The sequence below is a fragment of the Balaenoptera borealis genome (genome assembly GCF_965194805.1).
Source record: "Balaenoptera borealis genome assembly, chromosome: 3".
NCBI classification, from domain to species: Eukaryota; Metazoa; Chordata; class Mammalia; order Artiodactyla; family Balaenopteridae; genus Balaenoptera; species Balaenoptera borealis.
Genome location: NC_138866.1, coordinates 71,647,579 through 71,666,428, shown reverse-complemented (window position 1 = coordinate 71,666,428; position 18,850 = coordinate 71,647,579). Strand labels below are relative to the sequence as shown.

The following is an 18,850-nucleotide window of genomic DNA, read 5'->3' as shown; positions in this document are numbered from 1 at the left end:
TGCAGAATCTCACAAACAAAGTGTTGAGTGAGAGAAACCAGGCCCCAGCTTTGTGTTTGCATTCAAGTAAGGTTCAAAAAGAGGCAAAACCAAGCTATGGTGTGAGAAATAAGTGACAACCCTCATAGGAGCAGGAGGTGGTGATTAGAAGGGAGCACAAAGCAGGCTTCCGTGATGTTGGTAAGACTCAGTTTCTTAATATAGGTGCTGATTATATGGGGTTCCTTACTTTGTGAAAATACACCTATGATTTGTACACTTTTTGGTATGGATATTATACTTCACTTAAAAAAAAAAAATCCCATGACTTGTTAGAATTCCAAAATTCTCTCCTGATATTTCTTTAAATTTCTAGGGAGAGGTGTGATAACATTCTTTTGATTTTCACTTTCTCCAGGCCTTCTGCCTTTGTGCTTTTAAAGATTTAGGAAGTATATGGAAAAGTGGTTTATACTGTAGGAATGTATATAGCTTTAAACATAATAAGCATCACCGTTCAAGAAAATGTTCTTTGTCCACCCCACCACGATGGAATCTAGTTCCAGATTCACCCCATATCTCTCATGCGATCATTGCTCCTGTGTATTCTGCACGTTTTACTGTTGTTGATTGCTAACTCCTGCTCACTGTGATTACCTTCCAAATAAACTACCTGTGCAGAAGTCTTTGAGGCTTTGCTTTCTGGGGGGACAATGCCTAAAACAGTTGGTACCTAGAAAGCAGACATATAGGATAGGATTCCAGAACTGAATCACTTACCAGTCTGGTGCAAACAGAAAACCCCACTGGTCGTGGGCAGTGGGGTGATGAGGAAGTCCAGGTATGCTATAGCATCACGACTGAGTCTCCCACCTGCAGTGGAATAGGCCGAATGGAAGGTGAGGCACTGGCTTATTCTGTGCCTCTAACACATCAGTGGGCAATGGTGAGTTTAATAACTATGAAATTGACTGGCTGATGTTTTATACTTTGGAAGAATTGAGCAAAGAAAATGACAATGTTAGATCAGACAACTACCATCTCGGGGCATGCTGTGAAACACAGGAGGACTTCCAAGGCAGCATCTAGAAAGACACTCATTTCCTGAAGCTGCAGGGCAGATTTTGCTCAAAACCAGACTCAGGAGTTTCAAAAGAAAGTATAAGTCTAGCCTTGAAAGGTTTCCTATGCTTTGTTTTGTAGAGCTACAGCTTTTCTCTCTAGTCATCGCAGTGCTTACACGGTAGGCCATGAAAGAAAAGGCAAAGGTGGCAGAGGGCAAACTACGTACGGTTCGAGAAACCCGAACTCTCTTCCCAAGGCTGACCTAGCTACTACATGTCTGAATACCTGAACTGTCAACATCAAAGACTGATGGTGATTCCGCTATACGATATCATCCTTGAGAAAACCAGCCACCCATTTGGGTGGCTTGCAGATTTCGCCAAAACCTTTCAACCCTGGAAGTGGCAGCAAGAGTTTATAGAGGGATTGACATCTACTCCAGATTTGCTTTTACCTTCTCTGCCAAAAGTTCCTCCACCCCATCATCATGTAAGAGCTTACACAATGCTTTATTTATTGGCATGATTTTTTTCTACAATACTGTCTCCAAATAAGGGACCCATTTTATAGCAATGACTATGTTTACCGTGGAGTAGACTGGTCCTAGCATAAATATATGTATTCCACAGAAGCAGTCATTTTAATAGAATGAGAATAGCCTATTCAAATATCATCTGGGTGCTAGTTTACAAACAAAACCCTGGAGTGCTGGGGTGCTAAATCAACAGTCAATACATGGTGTTGTGTCCTCAAAACCCAGAATATCCAGGTTGAAAAATAAGCCTAAGATATAAGATTGGCCCCCCTCATCACCATTTCCAGGAATCCTTTTGCAGAATTTGTGTTTTAACCTTAAGTTAAGTAGATCTAGAGGTCTTCATTCCCAGAGGTGACTCCTTCTGTCAGGGAACAGAGAACTGACAAAGAGTAACATTTATCCATACTTTCCCTATTGGTTGAAGATTGTGTTAACTTTCCTGTACTTATGGGCTTTGCACGTGTGTGGGTCTAATATGCTTCCCCTGGAATCTCATGTCATAGTTCAGATTTTTCTGCTAGATTTAAGTTTCTACTCACCTGAACCTATGACTATTTCCAGGTCACTTTAGGATCTTCATGCCAGTATCCATGCCAGCAGACAAAGAAAGGAGCTCCTGATTACCAGGAGATACTAGGAATACTGCTACGTATAGGGACACGAAGGAGGATATCTGGAACCCAAGGCATTAACTGGAACATTTCCCGGTACTTTTATCCCCAGTTAATGATGGTGAATGGGCAATTGCATTAATTGCCATTCAGTAATGGCGAAGCTATTGAGGTATCATACCTTTCAGGGGTAAATGTTTATGTCACCCCATATGGAAACAGCCAGATTACCTGAAGTTATGGTTTAGCTTGAGGAAATTTAGAATAGGTGATGGAAGATAGGAGATGATAACTGACAATTAACGTCTTATGACCAATATAGCAGAAAAAGGGGATGGTTGTATCTTGTTTCACAAACCCTTCCCCTATTAAGTCTTTTGAGGGATTGGACTTAATGAAAGACAGAAACACTGTAATGGGTGAACTGTGTCAGATGACTCTTGTTCACCAGCTCACATTTTCTTGGCCTCATCTCTGATTCCAGTCATGGCTACAGCAAATCAATTCTGTATAGGCTTCAGTTTACCTGCAACTGACTGGTAAACTTGTCTCAAACATGCACCATAATCTTTCAAGCCCTCTTTGACACTGTTCCATGGGGATGCTGGCGGGAGCTCATTCAGGAGAGATGCAAGCACAACCTGAAATGTAAGGGAGTTGAGTTCATGCTCACTGGGGCAACCTTGAACTAATGGGGTTTGGAAAATGATCAGGAAATGCTTATTGTTTTTTTCCAATTCTCAGGTAGAAATTTCTTTCATGCACAGTAGTGTATTGGGTTTTCTCCCTTTCCAGTTTCAATCTCCACGGTCACTCACCTCTGCTCCCTGGGACCACCTTTCAGTAAACTACTTGTACCCAAGTCTGATACAGATTCTACATTCAATCTGTCGATTTCAGTATAAAAGCACACCTTCTTCCACTTGTTTCATTCAAAGAAGCTTCCTCCCTCTTCTAAGGTCTTGACACCAGCTAAACTCTCTGCCCAGAGTTATCTCATTTATCCCTAGAAGGCTTGTGAAAGTATATTTTCCAAATGGAGACATTTCCTTCCCTAACTAAGCAGAATTCAAGTACTTCCTTTTCTTTCTTTACTAGCTGATTTTCTTTAGCCTATAAATGGGTTCAATTTAATCCCATCTAAAACATCCATATGCCCATATACGCAGACACACCTATTCACACAAATTCCAAGACAAAACAAAACAAAGTCACAGAGGACACAAAAACTATGCACTCGACTCTATATCTTCTTCTCAAAATAATAGCTGACATTTATTGAGTGCTTACCACACGCCAGGTGCTAGTCTAGCAAATGACATGCAATATCTCATTTTATTTTCACAAAACTCTAGGTGGTACTATTATTATACTCAAATGTACAGAGAAAAAGCTGTAGTTCTTTGATGTTAATTAGCTTGCTCAAGGCCATAGCTTCAATGTTTGATGAGGGATTAAAACCTAGGTCTCTCTGCCCCTGGAGTATGCATATCAGGGTTGTCTAAGTATCATGGTTATGGTTTCAACTGCTCACTTCTCATTCTTTTCAATTTATTACAACGACTTCGCATTGAAACAGCATGTTCTAGGGTCACCAATATTGTCCAAATCCAATGGATACTATTCACTCTTATCTAACTCAAAAAGTCTTCCTGTTTGATAAAGTTGATAAGTCCCTTATCTCCTTCTGAGTTTCTCCTGACTGATGACTTTACTGTTTGTTCATGGTCTTTTTCACGTCTCCCTCCACCCCAAATTTAAATGTTGTGATTATAAGTTTTAGTTCTCAACTTTCTTTTCACTTTATAATCTCTCTTTGGGTGACTGCAGCTACTACCTTACATTGACCTCTTGACCAGCATTTACAAGAACCAAAATTTTACCTGAATTTCCTACAATTTGTATTTAAACTTTAAATAATTAATGTTTTCTAAAATTATGTTTTCTCTTTTAACTCAGTCATCTACCTACTAAAAGTAGAAACGTGGAATCTTTATTGAGGTATGTAGGAAACCTTATTTCAGACTGTCCATATTCTAAAGATTATTAGCTTTAGGGGAAAGGTGGGGCGTCATCAGAGAAGCCTAAGCTTAGTCAGACTCTTAATTGCAAGAGCTGGGATGTGAGTACTTCATGCTCAGTGAGAAGCAGGAGTGACTTCAGTGGGTAATGACTAGATGTTTTAGACTTCTTTTGCAGGTGATTCTGAAAATACAGTTATTCTGGAGAGTGAGGAAAACTCTATACAGGGAGAAGGGGGCTTTCTGTTAGATAGCTTTTGACTGCTTGCTGCTATTATCATTCTTACTAAATAGTGGTGCTGTTTATTAAAATGTTTTCTCATGATCTACTTCCACCTAAAAGCTTTGAACTGTGGGAATACATGAAAAATCTGTTCTGACCTGCCTCAGCCCTAGGACTAGCCTTAATAGAATATGCAGCAGTGTTTATTTGCAAGCTGATTATGAAACTTGTTTTCATATTAACTCTTCTTGATTAATTAAACCTCATTTAGAATTTTAGGGTGTTAGATCCTTCGCAAATGATTAAAACAAAATACTGTTGTCCTTCCAAGAATAGAAACTGTTCCTTCCTTCTGTTCCATGTGGAAGTCAGCTTTTCAAAACCAGGTTTGTTTTTTGTTTTTGACATGTGTATCTTGTGAACAGTTGTACTTTGCCAACTGCTAAAGTAGTCATTGGAAATAAAGACAATGGAGATAGTCACAAGAGCTTTTCGGAATTATTAAATGCAAGACCCTTTCTGGCTTGTTTTTGTCAGCCATGTCTACTACTAATGGCATAGTTAAAAAAAAAAAAAAAATCCTACCTAAGAAGAAAAACACACCTTAAGTTCTTACGAGTAGAATCAGATGGAACCAATTATCTGGATGGCAGAATTGCTTTCATACGCTGCAACGGACCTCTTCCTGGGGCCCGTCAGACCATGTGGAAACCCATGGACCCCATGATTCGGTCCCTTGTGGGCCCTGTGTGTTTGAATTCCAGTATAGCCCTTGTGTTGATCTACATGTTCCTCATTTTATATGTACTACAAAAGGCATTTCACTTACCTAATTATTAGTATTCTTTTTCAAAGAATAAAATTGGGTACCTCATTGACAATGATATCCTAGCACTTGCTTATTTCAGTGTTGTTTCTTAAAAAAAAAAAAAAAAAGATTGCCCTTATGACTGAGGCTAAGAGTATCAGAATAAGGTCATCTGAAATTGTTTTCAAACTCATAGTCTTATTGAACTAGTACTAAGAATTTTGGTTCTCATTTTACCTTCTCCCATACTACGTTGCTGTTTTCAAACATTGTTCTCATAGACAAATGGTTGGCTTTTAAATCTTTCTCTCCTCATAAAAATTAAAGAAAAAAAATAGCTTATATGGCAAGTATTCAATATTTTTTAAAATGTAGCCCAGAAATATCTTTAAACAAAGATTACTTCATCTGACTGAATTTTTTTTAAAAAGGATTTAAATTATAAAATTTTCCTGTTGACTATGTAATCAACACTTTGTGCTTTAGTTGTGGAAGAAAAAGACTCACTTTTATCTCTGTTTGGTAAATATTTTAAAATGCAATGCCCATACACAGAGTTTGGTTCTTCAATTACTTTTCTTCCACAATGACAAACCATCTAACGTTATTTAATGGCCTTTCCTAGAGCGCTTCATGATTCAGAGTCTTCCAGCTGTGACAAATCAAAAGGCACCTATGTATTCTTTGGGGCTTTTATTTGCAAAAATGTCAAAAATTCAATTTAGTTTTGATTTTGATGTACATTAATCTTCACAACCTTTTATGCATCAATTAACTGGTAAAAGTTATGAGGGCATCTCTTTACTGTATGTGTCATGAAGGTCTTTTAGTCATTTTTTTTTAAGTATATATTCTTTGTTGTTTTTGCAGTGAGCTATGCTTTTAAAGGGGCCTTTCTTGGGCTTTTCTCTTTGGAAGACTGCTTTATATGAAAACAAGTTTAGTTGGAGTTTCCCAAAAGTGCATGTTCTCTATCTAGAATGGTTCTAATGAGGCAAGGTCATAGCAGCGACCCTCACAGTTGAACTTAAAGCTGTATATTTACATTTTACTTTTTCTAACTTAAAAATATTTATTATTTATTATAGAAGCATAACAACTTTAGAAATCATTTAGCCCAACTCATTTGACAGATGAGATAAAAAGGGCAGAGTTAAGTTGGACACCTTATCTAAAACCAGCCAGTTAATAGTATATTCAAGACAAAAACTCAGGTCCTTTTATCTTCTCTATAGTATCACCCTACTCTTGTCACTTTGAAACAGATTTTGTGGTGAGAGGTTATAATCCTTTCTTGCCCACTTTCACAGAGTAGTTAACTTGGCTTCTGAAACCAAGCAGGATCCTGCGGGGCTCCTGGGCACAGAAGCCCTTCAGTGTCCCCTGTTTCTTGTGGGGAACGGACTCCAGCCTCCATGACTTCCCTGAGTTCCAAAGGGCAGATTCTGAACAGTTGCTAATCAGGGAAGGGATGGGATGCAGAGTTAAGGGAGGAACAGCCAAGAAACAATAGGGTAGCCTTGGGGCAGGGTACTGGCTCCGACTCAAGGGATACATATGACAATGTCTTTAAGCCCTTTATAGAATTAAAACCCAGCAAATGGAACATGTCAGCATTCTTTATACCAGAGAAGACCACCTGAGGCCAGACTAAAGGAACCAGAGAAGCTCATCAAGAAGATTACCTGAGACCAGGTTAGAGGAGCATTGGCCTGCACATACCCTAATCTTATCAGCAACGCCACCCTTGCCTTAATACTCTTCACCAAACTCCCCTGGGTTGGGACACACAGTTTCAAGGGATATGTCCCCCTTTGCCTGGCAAAGCAATAAAGCTATTCTTTTCTACTTCACCCAAAAGTCTGTCTCCAAGATTTGATTTAGCACCGGTGTACAGGGACCCAGTTTTCAGCATCACTTCCACACTGATTTCCATGAAGAATTGTGAGCTCCTTAGAAACAAAAGCTGTTCATACTGCCTAGGATGTCTCCAGCACTCTCAGTAAGACATTCTGCCTTCAGCCTAACTAGCACGAGTGAGATAGTTTCTAATTGTTAGCAAAATGTAGAGCTGCACCTGCCCCACTAGAGGAAATGGAAACCCTTTAATTTTAGACCATCCCTTTGGCCTAAAACCTTTAGCATAGAAGAGTGGTGTGGTTATTTGGCTTTCCTCCCTCAAATTCATCAGTAGGACATAAATCACTTCTGGATACTTCTTGCTTCTTCCTATTCTTTAACTTTTGGAGCCAACTTTCCACTTACTCTATTATTCCTGGACCCTACACATGGTAATTAACCTCAGAGATGGAACTTAGTCAAAAATGTACTCTGCAAACAGCTTTACATTAGAAAAACTTTAATTGTGCTCAGCAACATTTCTTAATTTAATCTGAAAGGTTACAGTATCTTCCACATTAATCAATAACCATTTAATTTCTGGATGAAGGTTGAAATGATTTTCTCTGACTCACTAGCTTGCCATAAGGCTATGCTTTGGGCTGTTAATTCACCTTGCAAAGGCTTCACTTGAATTCCTCTGGGTTCTGAAAGAGTGGGGCATCTTTTAAAAAGTGGGTCATTTTATTATGATAAGTCATAAGACAAACTCCACAACAGTTTCTCTCCTTGAGGAACATTTGGTATAAAATGGTGGGATTTTTGAAATTATGTATAATACTTGGAATGGGAGGATCTAGAGCTCAGAGGCAAGGCTGTGGGATTAATCATCTCTCTCCTTCATTGCAGAGCCCACATACTGAGTGATTTTAGATTGTTTTTGTAGGATTGTTGTAAGATTTTAGATTGTTGTTGTATGAATTCAATGTCCAAATGTTATTTCCTATTTAGAACATAAGCTCTTCAAATGAGGAAGAAATTTTTACGTTATGTAGCATCTCTGTTCACAGACACTATTAATGATGGCCATTATGTCAATAAATTACAATGACAATTTGGGAAAGCTTCCACCTAGTTCTGACTACTTCTCTTGTATTCCCAGTGTGTTGCATCATCTTTCTAGTCTATAGAATTTGTTCTCAGTAGTGGTAGAAAGAGAGAGAAATGCCAGGGTCTAATTACTGATGACTTTGAGGTGCAAAAGTCTGAAAGTTCTATAGTCATGAAGTTAGGATTATCATTAAAATGTTTTTTCCCATCACTAACATTTGGGAAGCACATGGCACAATAGCCTATGATATGCTCCAATTAAAATTCTCTAATCAAAGAAACTAATCAAATGAGAATCATTGCATTTGAAAGCAAGAAAGAGGGACCTTGGAGATCTAGTTTTACAGATGAGGATGCCAAGTCTGACTTACATTAAGTGACGTGCCAAAGGTCACATAATTAAGTAGTGGCAAATTTGGCACTGGAAGCTTACTACGTACGTCAGAGCTCTTTCCACTAAAACCTTACATTTCTTGAATATTTAGAGCATTTATTTTAAGGAAAAAAATGGCTTAAAGTCTGAGTGAAGACATGCCAAGAGTTCCATTATACTTAAGCTTTTGAATGTTGTTCTTCTTTTGGCCTCTGCTGCTTCTCTTCTCCCTGTATACAATTCTCCCTGTAAGCGCTCATACAAATACTGATGACCATTCTGAGGCTGTGCCCCTATTTCCTGCAATATTTACAGTCATCCCAATATGCCCATCTTCCAAAATAAGGATCTAAATATGCAATCATCTGCACTCCAAACATACCATGAACCACCAATGTCTGCTAATTCCACTTCAAGAAGGACTCCAGGGCTTCCCTGGTGGCACAGTGGTTAAGAATCCACCTGCCAATGCAGGGGACACGGGTTCGAGCCCTGGCCCGGGAAGATCCCACATGCTGCGGAGCAACTAAGCCCGTGTTCCACAACTACTGAGCCTGTGCTCTAGAGCCCACGAGCCACAACTACTGAAGCCTGCATGCCTAGAGCTGGTGCTCCGCAACAAGAGAAGCCACCGCAATGTGAAGCCCGTGCACCACAACAAAGAGTAGCCTCCCCTTGCTGCAACTAGAGAAAGCCCGTAACAAAGGCACAACTCAGCCAAAAACAAATAAAACAAATAATAAATTTATTAAAAAAGAACTCCAAAATCTGGGCCTTGCCCTCTATGGCCTTATCATCTTTCTCCCGGATCTTTGCAAAGGGACCCCTGCCCCCACCTTGGGTCTTCCCATCACATACTGGTCTCCCTTAATCGACTCTCCATTTTCCCCTTAGTTCTTCCTAAAGAAAAATCTGATCACAACCATTTCTGTACTTATAAAACTGCATGACTCTGCAATGCCTTCACGTTCTGGCTCAACCCACCTTCCCAGGGTAGACCTGCTCCCTGGCAGACCCATGCTGTGGTTGGATAGCCCACCTTCTCAACCTTCTCTGCACAAGCCATAACCTCTCATAAACCCAGGCCTGGCTTATGACTTCCTTCTCCTGGAACACCTTCCCTCCCATTCACTGCTTCCAAAACTCTTATCCTAGCTGAAACACAGCTAAAAACATTACTTTTCTATGACATTTCCTGAGACCTTTGGCAGTAGTGACTCCCTGCTCCTACCTCACTCTGTTCATGCATTTCTTATGACATTTATGGAATTATTTACTGCAATTTAATACCTCTCTTATATTATTCTATTTAAAACATATTAGGGCCTAACAAATAAAAGGCAGGTAACAGAGGCAAATAGAACTGAGTTTGATGCCTACTCACCAGCCAGTAACGATGACTTGATACAATCTTGATGATCCAGTTTGTTGATTTGCTGAAGGTTGATAATAATACCCACGTATGGGTCTGATGTAAGAAATGGCAATGATGTATGCAAAGTGCTTCACACTGCGTCAGCACCATTTATCAATCAATAAACGGAGATGTTCATCCGTGTATTCTCAACCTTTAAGTGCCAAGCCTATTTCCTGAAATGAAAATAATATATGTATTTACTCTTTATAAACTTGGCTATGTAAAAAATATATCTTCTTTTGTTTCTTTATGCCTGGCTAACCTCTCAAGTTCCAATTTCTGCTGCTGGTGACTGTTGTGATACCTCAGTGACTTTCTCGTATGAGAAGTAGTATTTTGGAAACTACTCAGTCTATTCAGGATTTTCTACCTGACCCACTTTCCCTCCCCCCAGGGCAGAGCAGAAGGGTTTATGTACTCTCCAGGCATCTGAGAGATATTGAATTTGTATGCCTTTTGTGCTTCTGTCTGCCTTTAGTTGAGGTGTAGCACTTCTTACCTGGTCTTGGACTTTAGTCTCTGGCCCTGTTATATTCACTACTGATGTACTTAGATGACAGAAAGATCAGTGGAAACCCTGAGTAAATTTGAGAGGATCTCAGAACAGAAAGAATCATAGTCTGACTTTCCAGGCTGTATTTCCCCTGGAAGACTGCAAACTAAGTCCCATTTCCACATGAATGCTGGAGGCTAGAAGTCTGAAATCAAGGTGTCAGCATGATTGGTTCCTTTTGAAGGCTCTGAGGGAAGGATTTATTTCAGATCTCTCTCCTTGGCTTGTAGATAGCTGTTTTCCCTTTGTGTCCCTTCACATTGTTTTCCCTCTACGTGTGTCTGTCTCCACGTCCAAATTTCCCATTTTTTATAAGGACAACAATTATATCGGATTAGTGCACATGCTAATAACTTCATTTTAACTTCATTGCCTTCGTAAAGACCTATCTATAAGTCAGGTCTATCTACACGTAAAGTCTTAACTAGGGTTTAAGACTCCAATATATCTTTTTTGGGAGGGGGAACACAATTCAACCCATACCATTTGGTTACTCTAACTGCATGTTCTTCATACTGACTGCTCACCCTCTCAGGAACTACTACACCCTCCTGGTGTACACAGGATTGTGAGGCCTCACTAAGGCACATCCCTAACTATGCCTTCCCTGGCTATTGGTCTTCTATTACTCTGGAGTGACGGTGAAACTGCTGTTTTCTAATGAGGTTTGCAGTATCCTGGAGGTGAGACAGTCTGGAAATCAGATCATAGTTTGGTCCTCTCTGCTCTTCTGCCCTGGAGCTTTCCCAAAGGTACCCAGGTTTCCAGTGGTATTTCTGTTATCCCACCACCTCCCCCGGGTTAAGACAGGTGAAGTTCTACACCCTGCTCAGGGAGCCAAAATCATCTCTACACCAGTCATGTGCCTCCAATTGTCTCTTTTCTGCTGGGGAAACTCTTATCTCTGTTTGAGCAGGAAAAAGAATGACTATTTTATTGTGTCTTCTCTGTAATATAAGTAGAGCTACTCAAAACTTATTATGGACAAGGAAAATTAGGTCACTTGTTAAAATTCATATCTCTGTCCTCGTCCTTGAAGACTCAGTGCAGGGCTCCACAACCTGCATTTTTATGACATATCCTAGGTGCTTCTGATATACATGGTTTGCAGACCATGCTTTGAGAAACACTGGTTTTAGTTATAAACTCATGCTCTGAATATTGTTTCTTAATATGTAAAACTAAGTGTTTGAAATAAGAAAATGAAAAAAGAAATATTTTCTTTCTTAAGTGCCTGGCTCTTGATAATAAAAGCCATGACTTTCAAGATCATTATTTTGCTAGAGATTTTCAAAATCTATCTAAAAAATTTAAATCCAATAAATCGAACCTTTGTTCTTTTACATTAGCTCTTCTTTCAGTTCACTGTATACGGTAAGCTCTTCCTTCTGCTTGAATGGTGAGAAAACAGATTGGGGAAAAGGGTTTTTAAAAAACACATAGTTAATTATTGGATATTACTATGCTACATTTATGCCTGTGTGTGCATGTAGTTTGTGTGTGTGTGTGTGTGTGTGTGTGTGCGCATGTGTGTATGTGTGTGAAAGAGAAACAAAGTGGAATTTGGGAATGAATGTGAGGTACAGGATAGAAAGAGAATTGTATGTGAAAGCAGTCACAACTTATTTGGAATCCTGGCTATGATATTTCTCATCTGGGTCCAGAGAGAAAATCATTTGATTTATTTCAGTTTCAGTCAGTTTCCTTCCACATAACTACAAGATTCTTTCAGAATACAAGTACATTTCATTTTATTTATATTCTTTAATCTGGCACACTGCAGAGGAATTGTCATTATTTGTTGAATGAATAAATGGGTGATGTCATTTCTTTCAATGAAAGGCAACAGAAGAGTTCTTTTTACTTCCAATTAAGTTCTGTTCAGTCAGAATACCATGTTTCAGGAATGAGCCTCAATTTGGCCTTAACTTCTTTTCAGAAGCCTCATGTGACAGTCTTTAGGAATATGCTGACTTTCTGGCTGCTCTAGCGAACATATTTTTTCTCCTCTGAATTTCAGTAGAACTTGCTTTTTGCACTCATGACTTAACATGTGGCATCTGTTACCTTATTGATTTAGGGCATGTTTTGTGGATATGTCTTTTCTCTCTACTAAGTGCTCAGCTTCTTCTTGGCAGAAACCACATATACCTGTGTTTCATATTACCTAACAAAAGGCCCTTTACTTAGTAGGTGTTGGACGTGTTATTGTCCTTGATGATGACAGTGATGACAGTAATTTAAACAAGTGAACACAATTCTTTAACAAATTACGCTGATATAATTCTCTCAGAAGACGAAATCCAGACTCATTCAAGTTCAATGGCTTGAAATAGGCCCACAGCTAGGAAGAGGCAACGAATTAAATCTTCAGATTCTGATTACAGGGCTGTTTCCATTACAGCATGATAAATAAGGTCTGTTTTTATAAAGTTAGAATGTTTGACATGAAGGTGTTAGGTCTGACAGGATTTTTTTCTAATAGGATTGAGATATCCTTGAACAGGTCACCAAAGTATGTTGTGTCATTTACCTTCCCTTTATGATTTTTACAAGGAAGATTGGTATCTGCCTTTCAGGCATGGTCTAGGCATTGCTCTGCAGAAGTAGAGAAATTAACTAAATGTGTCTCAAGATTCCTTTTGGTTCTGTACTCTTCTAAATTGAAGTAATATTTAAAATACTTTTCAAACTCTGAGTTCTATCTTTCCCTGGGTATTGTGTAAATAATATGTGAGTAACAAGGTGAAATTAGCACTGATGAGTCAAAGTTGGGAGGTCAGGGAAGGCAGAATCAAGCGAGCCAGAAGAGCTCAGTATACATGCACCACTATTCATGGAATGAGAAGGAATAAAAATATGTAATATTCCTCTTCATGCTTGGGCACAGGATTTTGAAAGCACTCTGGCATAATCCAGATATTAAACCCCAATGAATAGGAGTTTGTGGAGGTCTCAGGGAACCTGGAAAAGTCTTGCTTGTTCGCTTCCGTCAATCTCCAATCCAAGTTGTGTTTTCCCCACACTGAACATAACTTCATTTTAAAATCTCAACCTCCTTTTCAACTATTTTTACTCATTTGTTGTATTGCAGATTACAATGGCCAGTGTTCAGAAAGGGTGAGATCAGCTAAACAGTTATCATTCTATGTAGCAATTCCAGGAGTTTTGAAAAGCAAAGCATGTGGAACCCCATTAGCAGACAAAGAACACAGGACTGAAAGAACCGAAGGACAAATCGTTTATTTCAGTACATCTTGTATAGCAACGCATTACCAGAGGCAATGGGTATGAAAGATAAGATGAAACATCAGAAGTGCTAAATGATATTCATTTGCCATCTTCACCAAAATAATAAGACTGCATGGGAATTTTTTTTTGATTGTCAAAGAGAATTTGAATAATGTGATTTTTTTTTGACCCACAATCTAAGTCAAAGCCTCATCCCAGCAGATAATAGAGATGAGATGAATTAGAGGACTACAGCCAGATACAGAAAGAAAAAAAAAGGCAGAACCTTTTAAATACTAATAGATGAAACAGGCAGTTCAATGCAGATAAATGCAGAATAATGATGCTTTTGATGGGTCTTTATCACAGAAGGCCATGTTATTCAGAAATTATGAACCATAAAAAAAGGTATTTCAGTCAAAAGACAAGTCTGTTTGTATTATCAATGAAGGATAAGAAATAGAAAGACAAAAAACCAAATAGGAATGCATAGAATGATAACTGCTTGATAACTCTATCAGCCGTCTCTATGCTTAAAAAAAATAGAAGAACAAAAGATTACTCCGAATAAAATTCCAAAGACTGTCCAAAATGGCACAACTACTTTCACTTTGGAAAAAAAAAAGAAAGAATGGTTTTTGTGGAACATAAAATAGTGGTCAGTCTAGCATCCACCGAAGTCAATTTCAAATGCAGATTTTCACAATATTTTCTTACCTCAAAGGGCATCTGAAGTATATTTGAAGTGATATTCTTTAATGTGGATTGGTGTTCATTTTTTATACTAAAGTACCTCAATTTACACCCAGATGGGCTCCTGAATGTTTTGTCAGTAATTATCACATAAAAAGCTTGCTGGTGATTTTTTTTTAACGTAAAATGAATCTGAGCCTCTGATAGATATATAAATAAATTTGAACTTTTGCTATATATTTTTTATTAATATACCGTGATGAATCTTTGACGGGTAACCACTCTTATACAGTAAGAACCAATATTATTTGGAGAAAGATTTTAAAAATTGGTCTGCAGGTTGTCTTAGTCAAATGAGCCATGGTTTGAGAACAAAGAACCCTAAGTCCTGCCTTACCAGACTGGCTATATAACCCTGGGAAAGTTCTAGTTCTCTGCCACATTGTCTTCAAACAAAATAAGGAGGCTGAAAAAACTTAACACTAAATTGTTTTTAAAATTTATTACCCTACGTTTTATTGCTGGTATATTTTTTAGGTCTTCCTTATCAGTAATTAATCCTACTTTTCAAATTTATTCCAACTTGTCTCCTAACATCAAAAGCAGTTGTCTTTTAAAGCTGACAGGTGTGGGGGTGAGACGAATTCCAATCACCCAAAGGGCTTTTCCAGCCCCCTCGCCCTTTCTGATCTGCCTCCAGAACTCAGAATCACTGCTGCTAGGGGATGTAGTGTTGATGAGCCTCTTTTTCCTCCCCCAGGTGTGCTGGGGTGGAAAAAGATTGAGGACCATTGGTCTAAGTCCTTCAGAGAGTGTTTTCTGAGGACAGAAGTGCTTGTCAGGCATATGTGTTAAAGGAAGCATCCCTTCAGGGAGATGTTGTCTTCTCAGCATCACTTTTACCTCCCATGACTCCTGCAGCAAGTCTGAGGACAGACATCCAACAGCTTTCTTTTTTTAATGGTCTGATTTAAAATTCTGTGTTATTGACATTGATCCTTTCTTTTTCACTCTACATTTTATGTCTTCTCAGTTTCTAAGCTGCCTTAAAGATGCCATATGTCATAATTCTTTTGCTGAAAGCAACAAAAATGGAGTCTGGTTAACTTTAGCAAAAGGAAATTTATGGGACAGATGTAGTGAGCTCACAGAATGTATAGGAGCCTGAAGACCTGGGCTCTGAAAGGACAGGAACCAATGCAGTGCTAGGAAAAAAGAGCAGGAACCACAATACAGTCGTCCCTCAGCACCATGGGGGATTGGTTCCAGGACCCCCGTGGGTACCAAAATCCACAGATGCTCAGGTCCCTTATATAAAATGGCACAGTACAGTTGGCCCGTCACATCCACCAATGGGGAACCTGTGGATATGGAAGGCCAACTGTGATAGCAAGAGCCTCAACTGTAATAGCAAGAGACTTTGATCTGGAGGCTGGCTCTCAGATAGAAGAGAACTCCAAACATTTTCTGTCTCTTTATCATGTTGCTCCGATTAGATTCCGGGGAGTGAACATTCTTTTGGCCTAGCTAGGCTCATATACCCATCTATTGGGTAAGGGAGAGACGTTCTTCCAGTATTCATTGGGAAAAAGATAATGCCAAGAAAGGATCCAGGAGTTCTGTTAGGAAAGGCATGCAAATGCTAAGCAGATACTAAAAGGACAAATGCTCGTGTATGTTCATATGTGTATCTTTCTCCTAGTTATGGCAAAGCTGTTTTTGTTTTAATAATTTATTCTTTTATTTATTTATTTTTGGCTGCATTGGGTCTTTGTTGTTGTGCGCGGGCTTTCTCTAGTTGCGGCAAGTGGGGGCTACTCTTTGTTGCGGTGCGCGGGCTTCTTATCGTGGTGTCTTCTCTTGTTGCAGAGCATGGCCTCTAGGCATGTAGGCTTCAGTAGTTGTGGCACATGGGCTCAGTAGTTGTGGCTCGCGGGCTCTAGAGCACAGGCTCAGTAGTTGTGGCACATGGGCTTAGTTGCTCCGCGGCATGTACGATCTTCCCGGACCAGGGCTCGAACCGTGTCCCCTGCATTGGCAGGTGGATTCTTAACCATGGTGCCACCAGGGAAGTCCCAAAGCTATTTCTAAGAATAGGCACCTATTCCACATTTTCTGTTGACAAGCTGGGTTAGTTTCTCTACTCACCACTTCTTTTCTAAAAGTATGAATTGCCTTCATCTATGATCCCAATTTTATCTGGATAGTTGTTTTTCTTAGAAAAGTACAGGTGTACCCCCAATGAGAAAACTGCTATGTAACCATGTTTAAAATCTGTTCTCTGCTTATGGTCAGAAGATTTAAGATGTTCAAAAGTTAAAGGCAAACTTCCTTTAAAAATAGAAATTATTTGATGAAATAGCACTTTTTATAACCCCTAAGGATATTACTGCATACACTGATACATAAGGTAGTCTCAAGTTGTAAGTAGCATAAAGGAATATGGTATGTGGGTAACATGGAATAGGATTGTTATGTGATATTTCCAGATGGGCTCATACATTATCCCATGTCTAACACTTTCACGAAGTGATGGTGTTTCTCACATGCTTTCTGATTTCCCTTTGATAGAAATAGTCTGGCATCTTTTTCTTTCATCACCTCTGTCCACCTATTGAACTTTATGTTATCTTTTCCTACCACTACTACAAACAATCTCCATGGGATTTAGCTATTTTTTAAAGGGCCTCTGTGTTTTTCATGGGACTCTATTACTTTCTTTGATCACCTAGTCCTTTTTCTTACCTTCGAGATACTTTCTTTTGTAAAGACTCATCTAGATTGTACTCAGTACAAATCCAGTCACATAGAAAACCCTATTTCAAGTGAATCTGACCACTAATTTCTGTCAAGATTCTGGATAGCCTTAAGATTGGAATTTGCTAACTGTTGATAGGAGTCTGGTGAAAATAATAATATGAATTCACCTGATACTGGATTCTTCAAGGATTGATTATTTGGTGGGGTTTCCGTCCTTTTGCTTCTATCCTTTGACCATTTCCATTGATCAGATGCTCTAGGGGTGGAAAAAGAAGGTGAGATGAAATTCAAGCTGGTTTGTTTTGTTGCTTAACTGCAGCTCTGGTTAGGGAGAAAAAAGAGGTTTTGTTTAAGACAGAAGATGAAATGTAGAAATTATTGGCTCAATTTAAACTAGGGGATTCGCTTTGGAAATTGTTGATTTATGTAACCCGTGCTTCCATTTGCATAGATAATTTAGTTAGCTTTATAAGAGTTTAGAGTTCCCTCACTCACAGATATTTTATTCATGGGTTACTGCCCTTAAAAATACTTAACCATTAAAGGAAGTCTTCTAAAGGAAATTCAACCTCTGAAATGAGGTTTACAACCATTACATTGAAGATCTGAGAGGCACAACTTGCCTCCTTCGGTTTAATGATGATGTCATTGCCTTGGTCACAATCTCTCTTTTGTTCATTTAAATGGCGCAAGAACATAAACAGTATTTGCCATAGTGGTTTGCACATTAATAAGCACAACATAAGACCAAATTACAAGGCTGTACTCTTCCTCAAGCTGTTAGCTCACTCTAATATTTTTCCGTGACAGTGACAGATGCCCTGGTACCTATATAACCTCCAGAATAGGAGTTTAATGAATATAGTATTTATACAACTTTGGAAGCCTTGAAATCAGTGAAATTCATTTCTGTGATTCCTTAGAGTGAGAAATTAGCATTTCTTCAAAGACAATAATTTCCTAACATTTTACCTCATATCTTATGTAAAATCTCAGGAGAACTCTGTTATTTAAAAAAAAAGAAAGAAAGAAAGAAAGAAAAGAAAAAAGACAGTCCAAACAGAAATGTAAAAGAGAAGAACAAAATAAAAACCACTTTCAATGAACCACAATACTGCACTCTCTGATGAACCGGTAAAAGTTTCAGCCCTCTAGGTGCTTTTAATCCCCCACCCTGTCATTGTCCTGTTTGTCAAACAAAGCAACCAACTGTTGAGGTGGAAGCCCTGCTGGGAGTTTCCACAAGTTTGATGATCCAAGTGATGTAATATTGTGAGCCAAAACTGCACTGGCAGAACATTATCATAATAGCCCGACCTCCTGAGTTTTTCCTGATTACCTGGATCTTACCTCCCAAAGGGAAAATGACTTCAAAGACTGAAACTCTTGCCTGAGTTTTTCAAAGATTCAGCAACTTGAAGCTACAGACTCTCCAGCTTGTTTTCAACATGCACAATAATGCCAGAAAATGAGCTGAGTCCCCTTAAGAGTCCAGGAGGGCTGGCCTCATCTTCTTAACACAGAGCTGCACACTGGTCTCTGTCATTTTAGGTACCAGGAAGAGGAAGGCTACAAATTCCTTTTTATTGCCTTTGCCAGGTGTTTTTACTTAAACATATTTAAAAGGGA

General features: G+C 38.9%; 1 long non-coding RNA gene across 1 annotated transcript; it reads left to right on the top strand.

Annotated features, from left to right (window-relative positions):
- Nucleotides 1-594: 594 nt before the first annotated feature.
- On the top strand, nt 595-18,272 carry LOC309625147. Its single transcript, XR_014242354.1, has 2 exons — nt 595-16,348; nt 16,407-18,272. It is a non-coding gene; the product is annotated as an uncharacterized lncRNA (long non-coding RNA).
- The last annotated feature ends 578 nt before the right edge of the window (nt 18,273-18,850 follow it).